The sequence below is a fragment of the Protopterus annectens genome, chromosome 8.part0, assembly GCF_019279795.1.
Source record: "Protopterus annectens isolate FY-2018-M chromosome 8.part0, PAN1.0, whole genome shotgun sequence".
In the NCBI taxonomy this organism is placed as follows: Eukaryota; Metazoa; Chordata; order Ceratodontiformes; family Protopteridae; genus Protopterus; species Protopterus annectens.
In genome coordinates this window covers 1,930,033,200-1,930,053,204 of record NC_056741.1, presented here as the reverse complement: position 1 = coordinate 1,930,053,204, position 20,005 = coordinate 1,930,033,200, and positions in this window count along the sequence as shown.

Genomic DNA, 20,005 nt, shown 5'->3' with positions numbered 1-20,005 from the left:
ATGTTTTATGATCTCAAATGACATTCAGCTTCATCTCCTTCTTGTGTGGTTTATGTTCTGTATTAGTTTACCACCCAACATCCCTTTTCTTGTACCTTAACTACAGTAGCACTCGCTTTACTTTCACCCACATCCTCCAAGTGCCGATACTCTTTCTATGCTCATTTACCTCACATTTAATACCCTCATTTACACAAATGTGCACCCCATTTATATCCTTTCACCTCCATGCCCCAAAATTTACTTTTACCAGCAATGGCTACTTGTGCAGTTTGTTCATAGGTATATACTAGGCTAGTGACTACCAGGACTTTTATAAGTCTAGCCATACAATCCAACCTAATTTTGTCTGGTTGTTTATTAGGAGGGGTTATGTTAGCCAGGATGTTTCTAGAGGTTATGTGGGGTGTATATCAGTTTGAGCATTATTGTCTGTTTCTGTCAATCAGAGATATGGGGGCCAGACCTGGAGAAATATTCAATTTGAAGAATCAAACAAAACAAACCAGCACTATGGTGAACCGCATAGGAGAACTAGTAGTACATGCAGCCAAACACACTCCAGAGAGCGGACACACAGAGAATTCAAAGTAAAATAAACCACAATTTATTGTAGCAATCCACAAAGCTTTTGAGTAGTAACTCTTCCTCAATGTGTATAAAACAATGGTAAAAACAGATTTAAATACAAACCACAATCTGACACAGCCCAATCAGAATACAAAATCAATTAATTTAAAAAATAAGAATTAAAAAATTAAAGATATATGCCACCATTATAGCATGCAGTTAAAGGAGCTTTCCCATCTGTAAGTTAAGAAGTATAATCAGTGTATAAAAATATGTTAAATATTTAACACATTCTGAAAGATCAATACAAAAGTGTGTTCATTTCAGCATCATTTTCTTCTTTCTTAGAACTGGTTTTAAGGTGACAGCTGTATTAAGTCCAGGATTTCGGTCAGCATTTAAATTTATAATCCACTCATATTCACATAGTTCTAATCCTCTCTCTTGTGATTTTGATGAGTGTCTATGGCTCTAAATAAGAATTCATGATCTATCCCTTTCTCCATTACATGTTGGCTAGAGCATTACTGGCAATTCTTCTTCTTATCTCAGAGTTATGTTCTATAATCCTTTCTTTTAATTTCCTGGTACTTTTACCAACATAGAAGGCCGGGCATTTAATGCAGGTTGCTAGATAAACAATATTACAGGTATTGCAAGTTGCATGACATTTAAATAGGAACTTATTATTAGTTATTGGATGTTTAATTCACCTGAAGTAGGTTTTTATAATCATTTGATTGCGTGAATTGTTTAAAAAAACTTGGTTTTACAGCTTAATGGTGAGAAAAAAATTGCAATCCAGTTATAGAAGTCATTTCAGTATCTGTACTGATTAATATGTTATTCATACCTCTCAATCTCTTAGAACACGAAATCTGGAGAAAGCCATTATTAATGGAGGACAAAGGCTCAGAATAACACTTTTTATATATTGCTCTTACAAACTTAGAAAGTTGATAGAATAACAGATTTTGCATTAGCATATATTTTCTGAAGGAAGTGAAGTCTGAAACTCAAATGTCTATCATTATTTTCTGACTTCAGTCCTCAATGACTTGCCAGTGGTTTGCCAGATAACCAAAATTGAATGAAGAACAGACCAAAAACATGAGGCAAAAATCTGGAGAGTTGAGAGGTATTACTGTAACTGCATAAATTGTTGATATTGAATGTGATGCCCCACATTTGATACCAATAATCAAGGAGCCTCAATCCTCACCACCAGCACCAGTGGGGGATGTCCATTGGGATGATGATGAGTACACACACAGTATTTCCAGATGCAACTCTCTACATCAAGTGCAATTTCCCTTAACAGCACACAGAGACCACAGTCATACTGGGGATGGTTTCTACCTCATTCTCCAGATCCCCAATAAGACTCCCCACTGGCACAGTTATAGAGTTGAGAGCTGAGTGGCCAAGCCAAGATCTCCAGCACCCTCTCTGTTCAACCAGTGCTTTGTGTTCCTGCCCATGTAGCTGACACATACACACACACACACACACACACACACACACACACACACACACACACACACACACACACACACACACACACACACACACACACACACACACACAGACTTTGAGATTTTATTTATATATGCACACACCTGGGAAAGGCTGGCACAGGTTTACTAGCTATGCCTCCTTTTGCCCAGTCTATAAGGAAGTTATCACTGCCACCAGCTATGCCCTTATCAGCTAATTTAAAGCCCTTAACAAAGGGTGTCCAATCTTGCTGTGTAATGTTACTATCAATACAAATGGTAGTTGGACCAAGAGCAAAGTTATTAGGAGTGGCCTACACAGTATCACCAAATAAATATGCAAGTACTCTCAGAACCTAAATATGTCTTGCAAATATCAGCCACAATGAAAGGTTTAAATATATTTAATAATAAATATTAAAAGAACAAGAAAATACTCAGTATATAATCACAGTTACAACAGAGTTCAAAATCAGAGGAAATATTTAAAACAACATTGCTGGACAGTCTCAAATAAATAAAGAAAAACATCTAAATTAAGCTTTGCTATATCCCTGACTGTATCTAAGAGAAATTACTGTATCCTAATAATTTACTTACAGAGCCAGCAAGATGTGGTGAATGCGTCTTCCAGATGATGCTGTCAGGTCAAAGACAAAATACAAAATGCTCAATCTCTCCCAGTTCTTAAATTAATATCTCAAATATTACTGCTGGGATAGCTTGCAGGATGACATTGCTTCTTCTTGCAGGATGACATCACTTCTTCTCATTTGACTCTATCCCAGGTAAACCCCCCACTGATGCAGCTGGCAGCATCTACCTGTAAAAATTCATAAACAATGACTTTTCTTAGATCTAAGGCAGATCACGAAAGTCATAAAACAATATACACTTCCAAGACAGTACAAAAAACTTCTAGTTCTAGACATTATGCCTCCTGTTGCAGCAAAACTGAAAGGTAACATCTTTTTTTATGGCCCAGCCATAAAGTAATTTAATTTCAACTATTTTTCTGAAGTTAATTTCTTGTGTTGCAGTTTCCATTGTTAAAATATATACATCTGAACAGTTACAATAGTGTATATACATTTATGTTCTTTTCCAGTAGGGTATGCTGTTGTTAAATGTTTACGCTTAGTACTGTAAGAACCCTGTTCAACACATTTCTGTACCAACAGTTTGATATACACATAACATACAGTTGCAACACAAGTGTATGAATCATGTTGCTATTCACAAATGACATATAATTATTTACAAAATTCCAGATAGCTGGGCTGGCAGTATCTCCTTTTGTTACATCGAATACCAAGTTTTGTCTCCTAATTGGAATAAAGTGTACTTCAATGGGAGGTAAACTGTACCTATTGTATAAAACCCATTGTACAATGACTGGCCATTAACATTCAAGAATGAGCACGCTGATTGGTCGGCCCAACTAGCGCGACCATTGTAAATCGAGTATATACCAATAGAAAAAAGTCCGGTCGTCTGGACTTTCTTCCATTACTATATGCTATAACTTTTCAAGGTTTCTTCACCATTAAAAAAATAATAATAATAAAATTAGAAAGCCATACAGTCCGGAGGTACGAAAGAAACAGTATGGAGAAAATACTGGAAAATCAGGTACGCTATTTAAAACTAAAGAAATTTACCTGATTTTCCTTGTATTTTGTCCATCCTGTCTCTCTCATATCTCTGAAGTACATGGATTTCAACCTTTATTTAACAAAAAAAAAAAAAAAAAAAGAAGCAATGGAGATTTTCCTTTCTCCGATGCTTCCTTTCCAAAGCATTGATGTACTGCATAAGCGTGGGAATTCAAGTCCCATATGCATGTGAAGTACATCAAGAAAGCCCTTGGATATGTAAACAAAGTGGAAGGACACTATGCTGCCATTATATAAGAACGTTATTTAAGAAAAGTAAGTTTTTTTTTTTCATAAATAATGTCATTGTATAACAGCATAACCCATGGCTGGGTGCGAGTAATGCTGATTTACCCATGGCTGGCTTTGTTTGGTCACTCAGGCTTTGTCCTTGCAACAAACTACACCAACCATGGGTAAATCCAGCATTACCTACAGCCAGCTGTGGGTTATTGCTATATTAAATCATATTAGTTGTAGAGGAGAAAAGTGTAGCAAGTCTTGCAAAAATCTGTGCAGACTGACTATCCATTTGCAAATTGACAAATGGTGGTATTCACATATATTTGTTTGTTGATGGCATTTACTTGTTTGCTAACTAGCAGGTGAATTGACCTGAGCATCCTTTTCTGTGTTGTTGAGATAGCACTAGTAGGTTAATCCATGAAACTGATGGGATATGTGTTGCTTGCCAACAGTACATAAAACACAGATTCATGAAAACCACTTTTATATAACACCAATTAACGGAAACCACTTATGAATAACATGTATGAGAAAGTAACAAATTAGAAAATTAAATGAACAAGGTTGAGTAGTCATGTCAGTCACACATGAGGATACATTGTTGGTTACAGCTATCTTTAGAGCAAATGTTCAGGAAAAGTAGGAATACAAATGAAATGGGGACAAGGATAGAAATTAGAGAAAATAGTCAAGAAGACAGGTACTTCATTGCACAACAGAGTACACTACTAGTAGGTCAAGTTCCAACAGTATTTATTAGTGGTCCTTTAAACAGCAGCCGATAGCCAGAGTTTTTTAGCAACTATCTAATTTTTAAACTTAGTATCTTATCTGATTTTACTAAGAAAAGAATTCCTAATAGATTGGTTGGACTTAAAAGAAGCCTCTATATTAACATTTATGTGAAACTGAAGCTTAATAAGTTTCAAGATGCCCTCCAGCTGTGATCCAATGGAGTAGTGATGGTAGTATCAATATTTATTTTCCCGCTTTGGGGAACAAAGCTTGGGAAATAAAAGGACATAAATAAGCCTTCCAGGCAAAGAGGTATTTAGGAGACTTGAAACTGTTTAGTTTTTTACAATAATACAGTGATGCTCCTTCTAGGGAGGAAGAGACAAACCTACAAAGAGGGTTTGATGCCATCTGTAGAAGGATTTTTAGTTGATTTAAAAAAAGTACAGATATAGTACTCATGTTTACAAATAAGATAATTTGCCAGGCAGAGGTTATGGCTGAAAGAAATCTTGTGGCTCTCTAGAAAAGTTTCACTTTAGCGAAGATGAGCACTTTCATATTTTAACTCATCTTGTCACTGATAAGGCACAAATTTAAATGACTTTAAAAGTCACTGGTCCTGCCACTTCACTCTCCCTCCTTAAACATCCCCTACTTCTCATATCTTAATCTACTTTCTGCCCTTAACTCACTCTTCTCACTAGCTCTCTCTAATCTTCCTTGACTACTCTTTCTACTGTCTTCTAAAACCTATTAAGCAAATCGCCTCAGAGAATCATTCTATTGTAATTGTCTTGCCTTCATGCAGCTACATTATGATAAAACTGGGTTTTTGTAATCACTTACCCCAAAAACTATATTCATCTTAATGACATATTTCTTTTTATATATCTTGAAATAGTTTTGCTATACTTCTGATTATTGCCACTGTGTAACATTGTATTGCTACTTAATGCCTTGTAATAATCCTGTAACACTGCTGTTTAATGCTAATTTATAATGAAAATTGTATAATATGTTGGAGCTTTTCTCCCCGGGCCTCCGCTGAAAAAGGGCTCTTCAGCTCTGTCAGACAATCCCGGTCAATAAATGTAAAATAAAATAAAATGAATAAATAAATAAAATGTACTATACATTTTTAAGTTATTTATTTATTTTATTAAACATTTGTTAACCAGGTTAGTGGACTGGTCCAGGGACCCTTTTCAGCCATGGTGAGGGCCAAGGTGGATAAAATAATATACAAACAGCAAAATAGAATACAATCAAAAACACAGATTAAATTATAAGGCAAGTAAATAATTGATACATTAAGTACAACAAAACAAACAGAGTAAATGACATTAACTATGCACAGTACAAAACAAACTGTATAGGAGTGCAAATGAGTAATTATTAAAGTTCAGAATACACAGGGCCTCAGTGGTGTATGGGTTCTGTGCCTGCACAATCCCACACTAGCAGCTTTCCAGAGCTCAGAATTTCCTCCTGTGACTGCCTGCGACAAGGGATTGGCTAAACCCCTCCCATCAGGAGAAGCCTAAACCCTGTCATGGAAGTCTTTCAGTACCATTTGTAGGAATCGCACAGCTGAATGTCCTCAGCAGCCTGAATTGGTGAATTACACTTCCACACTGAGATGAGATCCCTTTGGAAACTTCCCTTCCTTTTTATTATTATATTCTTTTGACACCTTTTTATTTTACTTAAAATATATATACTTGTGGTAACTTTTCATTTTAATATACCTGCTATTTACCATTGCTGTTTATTCATCTGGGGATTATAACTTACTACTGTATTGTTTGTATGCTTAATACTGCTTTTAAGCAGTTGTGAGGCTTTTCTAAAGATGTTTATGATGTGTACCGGCAAATTGAAGCTCTCTGATGTCAGCTGAACATTAGAGACTGCCTTGTGCATATAGAGATGAGATGTAATTGCTCCTGTTGTTTATCTGCTTCATTTTTAACTTCTAAAAGAAAACATTGCATTGTTTCACTTTTGTCTTCATTTATATATTTACTATTGATTTAACACTGCTATAGTAGTTTTTATTGTTAAATCATGATTTTACTGTCCATTCATTTATTTGCATTTCTGACAAGGGAATATTTTAGCAGATGCTTATTTTTGCTGTTTAAAAAGATTTCTATTTGATTTAAGGGCATATATTTTATTTTTTGGCACTATTTGGACAAATGGATTTTACTTGGTACTGTAACTATGTGTGCTGTTTTACCATACTGTGCAGGCTGTAGAACAAGGTTTAGCACATTTTAAACTGTTTCTGCTTTATGATATGCAGTTTAGCCCTATTTGCTGTGTGGGAACATAGTTTATGTTTCCTATTATTACTACCCTTTAGTCAGCCCTTAATAGTTTTAGTGTATTAATCTGGCTGTTTTTTTTTTCTATTGACATGATGAATCCTAATATGGCTGACACCACCCCCCAATCCATTTGCACCTAAAAAGAAAAAAAAATCAATAAAAACATTTCTCAGCCTACAGTTTGTGAATATGTAGTTTCCCTATAGCCAGCCTGCAGAACACTTACCTTTCCCCCAATCACCTTCTGGTGTGAGCACACAACCATCTATAGTATGGGGTTAGACATATCCCCCAGAGTCCAGTAAGTGCTTCAGGTGTGGGAGAACCAAACTCCAAACTTTAGGTGCAGGAGAGGTCCAGGGTAAGAGATTCCTTGCCAAACATAATACTCTGTTCCCAGATATTTTGTCCACTAGTAAAGTTCAGAGTAAGAAGAAACATAAATTTCACCATATTGCAGACAATCAGGTTAGCACCATGTATAGGACTGATGCAGTTTCTGTAACTGACCATGTTTTACAGTAAGCTAATCCCAGAGAATGTGCTCCTGTTCAGAATGACTGTGGGCTAAATTCTCTAAAGTTCAGTCTACGGCTGCATATTTTTATGGTGACTATGCAGACAATAGTGAACACTCTAGTCCATTCAATCTGATTCTATGGAAGGTGAACAAGTTCAAAAACCCAAGCAAATGTTCATCTTTTCACAGATGTTATCTAATTTTAGAGATGACTGGAAGCAATCTGGAGCTGCACTAGGTATTTGTAGAGTTTATGATCTTACTGAGGATGAAATTTAAAATGTTTTGGATGTTTCTCCTCTCTAGATTACTGTTCTTGGAAGATGTCTTAAAAATTAAATATAAAATCTCTTTGATTAGTGAACCAGTTCCTAAAATGGCTACCAGGAATACAAGGTGTACTCTGATCTTGCAGCTTTTTTTTTGCTCCTTTGCCAGCTGACCTGGTTGCAGTTCCTCCATTTCCCCAACTCTAAAAAGAGGTCCTTGGCTTCTTCGAACTCTATACCCTAGGATAAAATTGGCAAGTGGTTAAAATCTCAGGGAAAACATTTTCTCAGTCTACTAAACAGCCATTAGAATTCTAAATTATCTAGGCTTTAGGTGGAAGTTTGTTTTGTAATGCGGGTACTATTCCGATGATTTTGCTGCATCTTTGCCCACTGAAAAGAAATGTTATATGAATGAGTATTTGAATCTTCCTTTATGTTCAGAATTAGTGTTTGGTTCTGCTGCTACCCTTAAATTCAAACCATGGGATGATAGAGGTAAACTGATGCATGGAGTATCTAGAATGCATCATATTCCCAGGTTCTTGGCCAACAAGGTGTCCAACTTCAGACGGCAGAACAAACAAAATTCCCAGCCTAACAAGAGTCAGGGTATCGACAAGAAATGTCAGGAGGATAATACTTCCAACAAACAAACAAACAAACAAATAAACAAATAAATAAGGGTTTCTTTCTCAAAGATGATCAATCCCCTGCTACCGAATGACCTAAGACTGTGAAATACCATCATTTCCTCCTGCCCCCCCCCCCCCAGGCTTTCACTCAACCCATCCGACTGGCCACAAATAGTTTCAGACAAATGGGTGCTGAGAATAACTCAAAGAGGATACTCTTGACAGTGAGCAGAAAAACCTACTCCCTTTAAGGGAATCCCCTGCACCCATCAGTCCAGACCCATCTGTTTTCTGTGGTACTCCTTCACATGTTGCAATCAGAGGTTATATATCCATTTCCTGCAACACAAAAAGGAAAAAAGAATTTTGCTTCAGAATCTTTTTTGGTTCCCAGAGAGGAGCTATAATGGAGACCAGTGTTAGATTTGTTTTATCTAAATACCATTATGAAAGTATCCATTTTCAAAATGCTCACTCTGTAGATGGTCCCACCCCTTCTTCCAAAGTACTGTTTCATGGTGACTTAGGATCTAAAAGATGCCTATCAGCACATTCCAATTGCTCTCAATTGTAGTAAACATCTGGAATTGGCTGTGTCTGGCTCACATTATCAGTTTTATATATTACTCATTGGGCTATCTACTGCACCTTGAGTATTCACAAAGTCCCTTGCTCGAGTGGTTGTTTACTTCAGGACCCAGAGCATCCACATCTTCCTTACTTAGATAGCTTACTGATTTATGCAGAGTCTGTTTCCAGGTGTTTAGTATTGCTATACAAGGTCTCAACCATTCTAGCTCACCTGGACTTCAAGATGAAGTACACACTCTTGCAAAAATATTGCCTTCATGGGGTGTATGCTTGACACAGAAAAAAGAATGACCTTTCTGCCAGATGACAAAATCCTGACTTATCAGAACATTTTCAAGGACTTCTCTCTTCAAGAAGCTGCCTCTGCAAGAGAATTTCTCAAAATTCTAGGCCTTGTGGGATCAATGAAACTCATGATACTGCTAGCCATACTTTATATGAGAAAGATTCAATTGTACTAAAGAAAACATCTTGGTCCCAACACCTGCATCCCTAAGAGTTCCATGTATCAGTGTTGGAATTTGTGAAATCAGAATTAAAGAGGTGGTGCTATCAGATTTTTCTCAGTCCATGTCTACCCTTCACCTTTCAGACCCTAGTTAAATAAGTCCAGATGGACTTGTCAGATTTTGAATGGGGAGTGGAGTCCAAGAGAGTTCAAGTGAAGGCAAATGGGGTCCTTTGGATGCTAAAAAGCATATAAATGTCAAAGAAATGTTAACAGTAAATGTGGCCTTTTAAAGTTCTTAATCATTTATGGTCTCCAGGTCCCCATTTAGCAACCACAGACAACATTACATTCATGTGGCTCCTGAACAAACAAGGGGGTCCATGGCTATAACCTCTTTCCTGGTTGCCAGTGATGGCCTGGGAGCTAGCCTTACAGCATTCCTTGATGCTTCAGGCCTCATACATCCCATCACAGCAAAACATAGTGGCAGACAGACTAAGCAGATCCTAGACAGACCCTCACAAGTGGAAACTCAGGGCAGAAGTCTGTGAATTTGGTCCAGATTTGGCAAACACCTCAAATAAATCAGTTCACCTCCTTTCAAAACAGACAGTTGGAAAAATGATGCTTATGACATTTTTGGAAAAATTATGTTAGAGACATTTTTGCAGCCATGCTTGGAGGACAGACGCATTCTTTTTCGCTTGTGCAAGAATGTTGTTTTATGCATTTCCAGCCTTTTCAATTATACCCAGGGTAAGGCTGAAGATTTAGAAAAAATTACCATAGATCATTGTGATGACCCCCCTTTTGGCATAGGCAAAATTGGTTCCCCCTTCTAATAGAATTATCACAAGCTTCCCCACACTCTGGATCTACTCACACAGTGCCAGGGTGACTAGTGTACACCTAGCTAGGGAAATTGCAACTGACAGACTAGATTATTCTATCTTGTTACGTTTTAGGCACTTGTTCCATTCAGGATGTGTAGCAGGTAATGAAGGACGCAAGAAAACCTGTAAATAGAAAATCTTATGTTTACAAGTGCAAGAGGAGGTTGAACAAGTGGTTCAGCATTTTCTAGGCAGTGTATGTGTGTGTGTGTGTGTGTGTGTGTGTGTGTGTGTGTGTGTGTGTGTGTGTGTGTGTGTGTGTGTGTGTGTGTGTGTGAGCTACTCTATCAAGGTGTATCTTACAGCCATCTCAGCTGGCCTGTACATGGATCATCCTCTTTCATCTTTTTTGTGGTCAAACAGTTTATGAAAGGAATGTTGTACTTAGGTTCATAGGTAGGTAGGTACTAGGCTATTGGCCCAAGGGCCTAAGTAAGCCTAGCCAACAAGGTTTCCTGGCTTATGCCACCCAAGAAAGTTATTTTCCTGTACCCCTGTCGAGCAGAATCACAGAACAGATCCCCGAGGTGTATTTCCTATTTCCCATCCACTCATCAAGATTTTTCTTGAAGAGTGCTAAAGAGGAACTTTGCTTGACATAGATTGGTAGCTTGTTCCAGAGTATGGGAAGTCTTTGGGACAGGAATCTATCCCTCCAGCATGTCCTGTTTATTGTGGTGACAAGGTTTAGGTCCCTAGAGCGTGTAGCTTGGAGGGATTGGGATTTCTTTAGGTGTAGCATGTCCAACAGCTCTGGGTTAGCCATAGCTTTATATGTTAGGCAGAGATCACCTCAAAGTAGGCAATATGCTATGGACTAAAGCTGGAGTTTTTTGAAATGGTCAGTGTAGGGCATCTGTATGAGGCCAGTAATCCTCTTTGTGAGGTACTTTTGTGGCCTTTCCAGCTGCTGCAGATGTCTTGTGAGGTACATTCCAAAAGGGGCATTGTACTCTATAATGGGTCTAATGAGTGTCGAGTAGAGGGGAACAATGACCTCTTTTTTCCTGGATGAGAACTCTTTTGTGATGAGGTGTGCCACGTAGAAGGATTTCCTGACTACTGTGACGATGTGATTATCAAAGGAGAGACTATTGTTCACCTGGGTCCCAAGGTCTCTTATCACACGTTTGGCGTTAAGTTGACTGCCGCCTATGTGGTAGTTCATGGGTACAGAGTTTTACCAAAGGGGATGACAATGCACATTTTGGCATTGGGCTTGAGGCCATGGCTCTGACACCAGGCATCTGTCTCAGTGAGGCCCTTCTGTAGGATATCCACGTCATTTGGGGACTTGACTATGGCTCCTAGTTTGCAGTCATCTGCGAACTTCATTAGCCAGAGGCCTTCTGTGTTTGGCTGTACTTCAGAGAAGTAGATACCAAACAGGAGAGGTCCCAGGACTGAACCCTGTTGTATTCCACTTGTCACCAGTTTGAAGTTAGATTTGGAGTCTTTTCCAGTGTGGGTTCTGTCAGTGAGCCAGTTGGCAACCCATCTTGTAACATAGGGATTCACACCTAGTTTAGTGAGTTTTGCTATAATTCCAGAATGGGAGATGGTGTTGAAAGCCTTGGTGAGGTCAAGGTAGGCTCTGTGAACTACCTTACCCTCATCTATGGCTTTAGTGACTGCTTCAAAGAAGTCTATCAGGTTCAGGAGGCATGATCTGCCTTTCACAAACACGAACTGGGTGGGGTACAGAGTTTGGAAGTTACCAATGTCTTTGTTTACGAGTTCCATGATGATACGTTCCATGGCCTTGCAGACCAGGCTCATCAGGCTAATAGGGCAATAGTTCCCGGGATCAGTGGTGGCTCCCCCTTTATGGAGTGAGATAACTGTTGCTGTGCGCCATTCAGTGGGCACAAAGCCTGATGCGAGGCTATGATTGAACATGGTGCTTAGTTTGGGAGCCAGTTCGTTCTGAAGTTCATGTAAAACGCAGCCTGGGATGTTGTCCAGTTCCATGGATACTGTGTTTTTGGCTTTAGAGGATGCAGCCTTTACCTGTGTAGTTGTGATTACAGGGACTCTGCATTCTACCTGTGTAGATATGGCCCCTTTAGGGGGTGGGGGGAGGGTAAAGTTGGCACTGAATCTATCTGCTAGGATGTTGGCAGTATCAGTTGGTTCTGTAATTTTCATGCCGTTGTGCTGTAATTCAGAGCAGATCTGGGTGTTGCCATTGAGATTCTTGACATAGCTATAGAATGATTTGTGGTTGTCCTTGGAATCAATGGTGATTTTGTTTTCGTAGCTAACTTTAGAGGATCTTATAAGGGATCTCAGCTTCTTACTGAGGCTGACCAGAGGGCTCCTCCACTCATGGAATTTTACTCTCTCTTGCAACAGTTTCTTCCTTCTGTTGTAGGGTTTATTTATGGCAGGGGGCCACCAGATTGGCTTCCTTTTTTTGGAGGATATTGTCTTGGTTCTGTTTGGGATAGCATGATCCATGCACTCGTGTAAGTGCTTATAGAGTGCATTTGTCTAGGATTCAGCAGTTGTAACTGTATTGTCCATCTGCATGGGTGTCATGAAGTTTGCCACTTCTGTCTTAAGAAGCATGAAGTTGGCTTTGGAAACATTTTTTACCATGGTTTCCTTAATGGGGGGGTGGAGGGAATATGGATATCTAGGGTGATTAGCTTATGGTCGGATCTGACCAACGAGGAGTTGACTTCAGGTGTGGAACACTGGTCCCTCATGTTGGTAATGACTAGGTCTAGGATATTGTTGCCCCTGGTGGGGGTGTGGATAAGTTGATCCAGGGCATTGGAATTTATGAATTCCAGAAAGTGTTGAGTGAAGGAGTTGGTACATGAGTAGTTTTCCCAGTTAATGGTGGGGTAGTTGAAATCGCCCATTATTAGGGTGTTTGGTTGAACCCTAATACTTTCCAGTATATCAAGAAAAGAGGAGTGGGAATCCTGGGTAATGGTGGGGGATCTGTAGCCAGCTACAATTTGGATTGCTGTTTTGCACAGAGTTAGTTGCTCTTGGATAACCTCAGATGCATTATGCAGAGCAACTAGCCTAAAGGTGTGGATATCCTTAATGAATATGGACACACCTCCACCTTTGGTGTGCTGGTCCAGGTTACATGGCTGAAAAGTGTGGTATGAGTTATAGCCTGGTAATGCAGGGGTGCTCTCTGGAGCCTCGAACCAGGTCTCAGTCACTGCACGGATATCGATGTTCTCCATTTTAGGGAGTGCCTCAAGTGAGTGCATTTTGAGATTTAGACTTCTAGCATTGAGTAGCATTACCCTCAGTTTTTGGTTGCCTATTCCTGTTACAGTGGTGAATTTGTCATTTGAACCTTGCCTACAAAAGGCACTATAGGGGTGGCAAGAGCCTTAGCCAGTATCTGGAATCCCAGGGGCAACAGGTGCAGGCCATTTCTGGCAAAACATCATGGTCTGTTGACCATGTTATCCCAGACAGACAGATACTGGATCCCCTTAGAATGACACTAGAAGCTTATCCAATTGTTGAAGTCAATCATTTTGTACTGTGGTATCATTCTGGGCAATGGCAGGATGCTACTCAGGGCTAGGGTCATACCTGCCTGGGCTACAAGATCAGAGAGCTCTTCCATGTTTCTTTTCATGTAGTCTAGGGAGGTACATCTCAGGTCATTCACACCAACATGGATAATGACAGAGTCATATTTGTACTTGCTGTGGAGTGACCTGAGTGTGTGGGTTATGTGGCGGATCCTGGAAAGTGACAGGCAGCTGACAGTAACCTTCTCCTTGTTTAGCCTGGTGAGTGGGACATCAGTGTGCCTGACAATAGACTCACCTATGACTAATGTGTTTGGTACGTTGTTCTGCCTTATGGGCTGTTGTTGACTGGCACACTGAGTCTGTGGTCGATGTGTCATTTGGGTTGTGTTGGGGTGGAGGTTGCTTGCGTTTCTGCTTTGGAGGTCTCTGTTGCTTGAGCAGATTATTATTGAGAGCCTCTGTGAATGTTTTTGTGTTTCTATGTGTGGATTTTGGTGGTGTAGGTTTAGTGGGACTTAGTGATGAGTGTGGTGTGGTGCAAGTGTTTACCTTCTCCACTTGACTGTCAAGTTCAGTCTTGGTTGGAAAGAGCTTTACCTCCAGTTTGGCTAGATAAGTGCATCTCTCACAGGTTATAGTGTTGGGTGGTAGGAGGAGAGGGTTGTCTGTGTACATGAGGCAATTGCTACATTGCCCCAAGATGCCCAGATTCATCAGACAGACAGGAGAGAACACTGGGAACTGACCCTTGGACATGCCTGAATAAAACAAAATTTCCTCTAGACAAGTGAGGAAAGTGAATACAAGAGCTGTTTTTTCTAAGCAAGTGAGGAAAGTAAGTACAAAAACTGTTTTCCTCTAGGTAATGAGGAAGGTTGAGTGCTCTAGTAATTTGTAGCTTATTTAGTGCTTACAACAAGTTCTGAGCAAGTGCTGAGCACGAATAAGCAAATTCAAGTGCTAAAACTAAGAATCTGTATCTGGACTAGACTAGTTACAGGAAAGAAACAAGTGCAAATGCGGGCTTTTAAATCAGAAAATTGAGAGAAATGGAAAAATTTCCCAAACGGTCAATAACTACAATTTCTGGGCCAGAAACCACTCCTTATGAGATAGATAGGTTACCTAGTTCTTACAACTCCTACCTATAAGCTAGCAGGCTTCCCTCCAACACAGAAAGGCTTAGGGAGGTTCAGGAGCTTACAAACAGTCCTGGATACAGCAAATCTGTTTCTGGACTAGACTAGTTACAGGAAAGGGGGAAACAAGTGCAAATGTGAGCTTTTAAATAAGGAAGTTGAGAGAGATGGAAAAACTGCCCAAACAGCCAATAACTACAATTTCTGGTCCAGAAACCACTCATTGTGTGGTAGATAGGTTACCTAGTGCTTACCACTTCCACTGATAAGCTAGCAGGCTTCCCTCCAACACAGACAAGCATGGGTGGCTTAGAAGCTTACAAACAGTCCTGGATACAGCAACTCTGTATCTGGACTAGACTAGTTACAGGAAAGGCAGGAAACAAGCTTAATTTTTTTGTTGCAGTTAAGCAGAATACAGAGAGATTCTAACAAAGTTTTTTTTTTTTTTGTCAAGGAAAGGGAGAAAGGAGAAGCAGAAGATAATTCAAGGTTAGGAAACTAAGTAGGTTGGCCTTCTGAAATGTTCTCTCTGTATTAGGTATAATGAGCTAATGACACTAGACTGGAAGGAGTGTCCCAAATCATATTTATAGTAGGGGCGGGTAACTGCAAAGCCACCAAGTATAACAGCAAGACATCAACAGGGAGGGAAGGTGCCAAAAAATACTACAGCTACTAGCTTATACTCTTTTAGACAGTAAACACTACAGAAATGTTTATCACAGCAGAAAAACAGCAGTGAGCCACAAAATGAAAGTTTTTAAACAGATAAAGAAGCAAGGAGACTCTACAGAATTATTTTAACTCCAAACAAATCGAAACTTGAGACCCTCTTGAAAGCACATTCCTTCTCCTCGGGATCTCAACTTTGTTCTTGAAAAAATTGACCTTATTTACTTTTTAACCAGCCTTTCAGACCAATTTTTTGCCAATTGAAAAACTGTTTTGCTTATTGGCTTGACATCTGCAAGGTGAGTCTCTGATCTGCAAGGTCTCATGGTGGTCTAACTTTATCTAATTTTCCACGAGGACATAGTTATTTTACACATTAACCAAGCAAAAAATAGTTTCTGAATTTACAATTGATTGAGTGGGGAAGGGCAGTATTTTAGGTTAAAAGGTTTATATGTGATAGTATTAAGGAGAAGAGTAGCCCTTGTCAATTATTGGTAGCCACTTTCCTTTTAATATGAATAAGGTCATGGTGTCTGAAGTTGCCGGAGAGATGAAGGAATATGAGCATTTGATTTTCAGCTCTTTATAGTTGAGTGGTGTTGTGTGATGAGCCCAGGACAACTCAATGTAAGGGGGGGAGAAAGGGTCTGGGGCTATCATTCTTGGGTATTTTTCCCTAATCGTCTACATTTGCTGGCTGACAAGTATACTAAAACACAAATGAGTAATATGGGCAGGTCTAGATGGAGCTCTGTTTTTCAGCTGAGGCTACAACTCTCAACTGTACAGATGTTTGCTGAATATCCAGACTTTTGCCTCATATTTTTGGTCTGTTCCCTATAAGTTGTGTGGTTTTCTGTAAAATCATTGAGGATCAAAGTCACTAAATGACAGATATTTGGATTTCAGACTTCATATCCTTCACAAAATGTATGCTAACATGCATTTTATTCTGACAACTTTCTAAGTTTATAAGAGGAATATTTAAAATTTGTCCCTATTTTTGGGCCACAAAAACAGTATGTAGGACTTGTGGAAAGTAAGTGGAGGCAGAAAGAATTGCTGTTTATTAAAAAGTCAATCTTTGAATAATTAGGGACAATAACAATAGGGGGAGGTGATAGAGGAAGCTAGATTCATTATACATAAGCATAATGAGGGTATAATGAAAGGGGGGATCATGTATGGGGATTGACAGAATTTTCTGAATTAAAAGTCAACTATTTGTCCAAAAGTTCTGCTCCCTCACCCTAGACATTGCATTTTTCTGGACAACATACCACTGCTGAAAAGAAGAATTCTGAAATGATAAATTTGAGAAAATATATTGTAAACCAGATCTTTGTAAAAAAAATCTAGCACATCTTATGACATAAAAATTAATATTTTAAAGTTTATACACTGATGTGTATGGTACATTCCTAGCTACACTCATGGTGGGGCATGTAAACACTCTTATGTTCTTGTCCTTGAAGAATCCCGGCCATGTAATATGAAAAAGTGAATCCAAGGATTTCAAAAGTCAGATCATATACCATTTTGCTGCCTTATTCGTAACTGATATTATCTTGTCCATGAATAGTTAGAACTGTTACTTCAGGTGTAGTAAGCACTGTCTAATCATAGGCTTCTTTTTAAACTGTCACTTTTGCATTTATTTAAATAGTTAAGAAGGAAGTTAAGCACATAACTGATTTTCTTTTAGGTCCACTTTGTTTAGTCCTTTACAGATGCATGCATACTATTTAGTGGGTAAACATATTTGTTAGGAAAAGAAGTATGAAATGGCAATAGTATTCATGGTAACAGTCTGCTTGCTTATCCTCTCAGTGCTAATAGCAACTACGAATTCTGACCCACGTTCTGTGAAAAAAAAAAAAACGCAGATGTAATGACCATTAAAATCATTCCTTTAGATCACCAGAAGCAAACTACTACAGGTGAAATAGCTGTCTGTTGAGACATCTCACATCTTGAAAATGCATGTCACTTCTTCTTTCGGCTTTTCCTGGTTAGGGGTTGCCACAGCAGATCACCTGGCCGCTCATGATTGGCAGTGGAGTTTTACAATGTCGAGTTGCCAGCCCGGTGCCCAACCTTCCACGGAAGGCACACACATGCACACACTCACACCTAGGGCCAATTTAGAGTGTTCAATCCACCTACAGCATGTCTTTGGGATGTAGGAGGAAACCGGAGCACATCCACGCGACCACAGGGAGGACATGCAGACTCCGCACAGAAGGCACCCCAGCCGAGGATCAAACCAGAGAACCACTTGCTGTGAGGTGACAATGCTAACCACTGCACCACTGTGGCTGCCCTTGAAAGTGCATGTCAATGAAAAAAGATATTTTTAGCCATGTGCAGTACAGAAGCTGTAGTGAAAAAACTAATGCTTGATAGATCAACAGAGAGGAGGAGGGTAATGAACTGTAGCTGTCCTTGAAATTCCTTTATTGAAAAAAATAAAATAAATGTAAGTACCACGCTCATATACTCCAAAAACTTAAATGAACATGGTTAGAACTCCAAGTATTAATTTCCCAAGATGTGGCTTCATGAATAAATATTAAACTGTTTAGTAAACACACTTCTGAGAACTCTACTTCTATTGAATCTAAAATATAATTTTCCTGCTGGTGCTGACCTTCTAACTTTTCCATACCACATACATTATTTTAAACAGGCTTGTTCACCTATTGTTACATTGTTGTATTTAGGACAGTAATGTTTCCTAGAATTTGATTATTAGTTTCCAGAAATTATTTTCTTTTCTTGATGCAGCCTCTTCATTCCTAGGCTGGTCTAGTTTCACATTCTTATTATTGCATTAAATAAACATTTTCAGTGGTTTAATGTTTACCTATTGCAAAAGGTAATAGAAGGTAAGTGAGACCGGCTCAGACAGGTATTCAGTAAATTACTGGATTATTCATATTCTGGTTCACTGCTCTTGGTCATTACTCTGCCATTATGCTTGCGAAAACTGTTTGTTCCTTATGGCACTACAGCATTCCTGCTGTGTATCCAGTCATTCAGTTGGAAATGTTGGTGAGGTAAGACTGCAATATCTCTATTTTGGGGTGGTGCAATTTTTGTCTCAAGAACTGGAAATCTCCAGCTCTATTAAATGCAAAAGCTAATCAAATGAGGTAAACACAGCTCCAGGAAAGCTAATCAAATTATGTAAATGGATTTCCGGACAAACTAATCACATGAGGTAAACTTGAGATTCAGGTAAAGCTAATCAAATGAGATAAATGGATCTCCAGGTAAAGATAATCAAATTAGGTAAACTGAGCTCCACCGCAGCTCTTCCTGGTTTAATCTGTTGAGTATATTGATAGACACAGTTTTCTAGTTTTGAGTCATGCAAACAAATAATTCCCAACAGGTGAGCATTACAGGAAAAGGATGCCCCCCAGAAGTATGCCTTCCCACATTTGGAAAGTAAGTTATTTATCTATAATACCCACCTTGAAAAGCATTATTGTACTTAGGAAATGGGCTACATGTAGAAATGTTTTTGATATCTTTTTGTAGTTTTTATTTCTAGACTAAACATTTGCTTGTTAACCCTGAGCTTAACTAGGCATATCTCCATTTTAGGCATCACCTGAGTACATTGTAGGATTGATTAAATTGCTCAAAGTCATATACATCACAAGTAGTGATTGAGAGTCAAACCCATGATCAACGGGTAAAATACATGAGCAGCTCATAGCTTTAACCATCTGGGCTAAACTGTGCTAAGTACAGTGTGTGTGTTTTACATTATTTGCCATTATACCAGCATAATTAAAATGGAGTTCTTTTATGCTTTCTTAACTTAATTAGAAACTGTAATTTCATCTACACCTGTCTCATGTTTGCATTTGTACATAGATTCCCTTCATCCATGAGAATCCTCAAGGGTTTGTCCTGGGTACTTTTCTCATCACTAATCATACAAACTGACTGACTCCTGACCTCCTCTCCATGGATACCATCCACAATACAGAGGGTTTTCTCCTACATAACATCTCTGTCTTTAGCATCAAAGTGGAGCTCCTGAATGGTCTACTACAGCTAACTTAATTTAGTGGAAAATATTTGATCAACAATACTTCTAAATCCAAAGTCACGTTCTGTTGGATGTCTGGCAAACTTGTAAAAGCTCCCCCCACTCTTACTTTGTAATTAACATTCTAGTGGTACAATTTTTCTTTTTTTTGTTTTGTTTTTTATCATTTCCTTTCACCTCCGAAGTGCCTTGACCTATAGCTTCATTTCT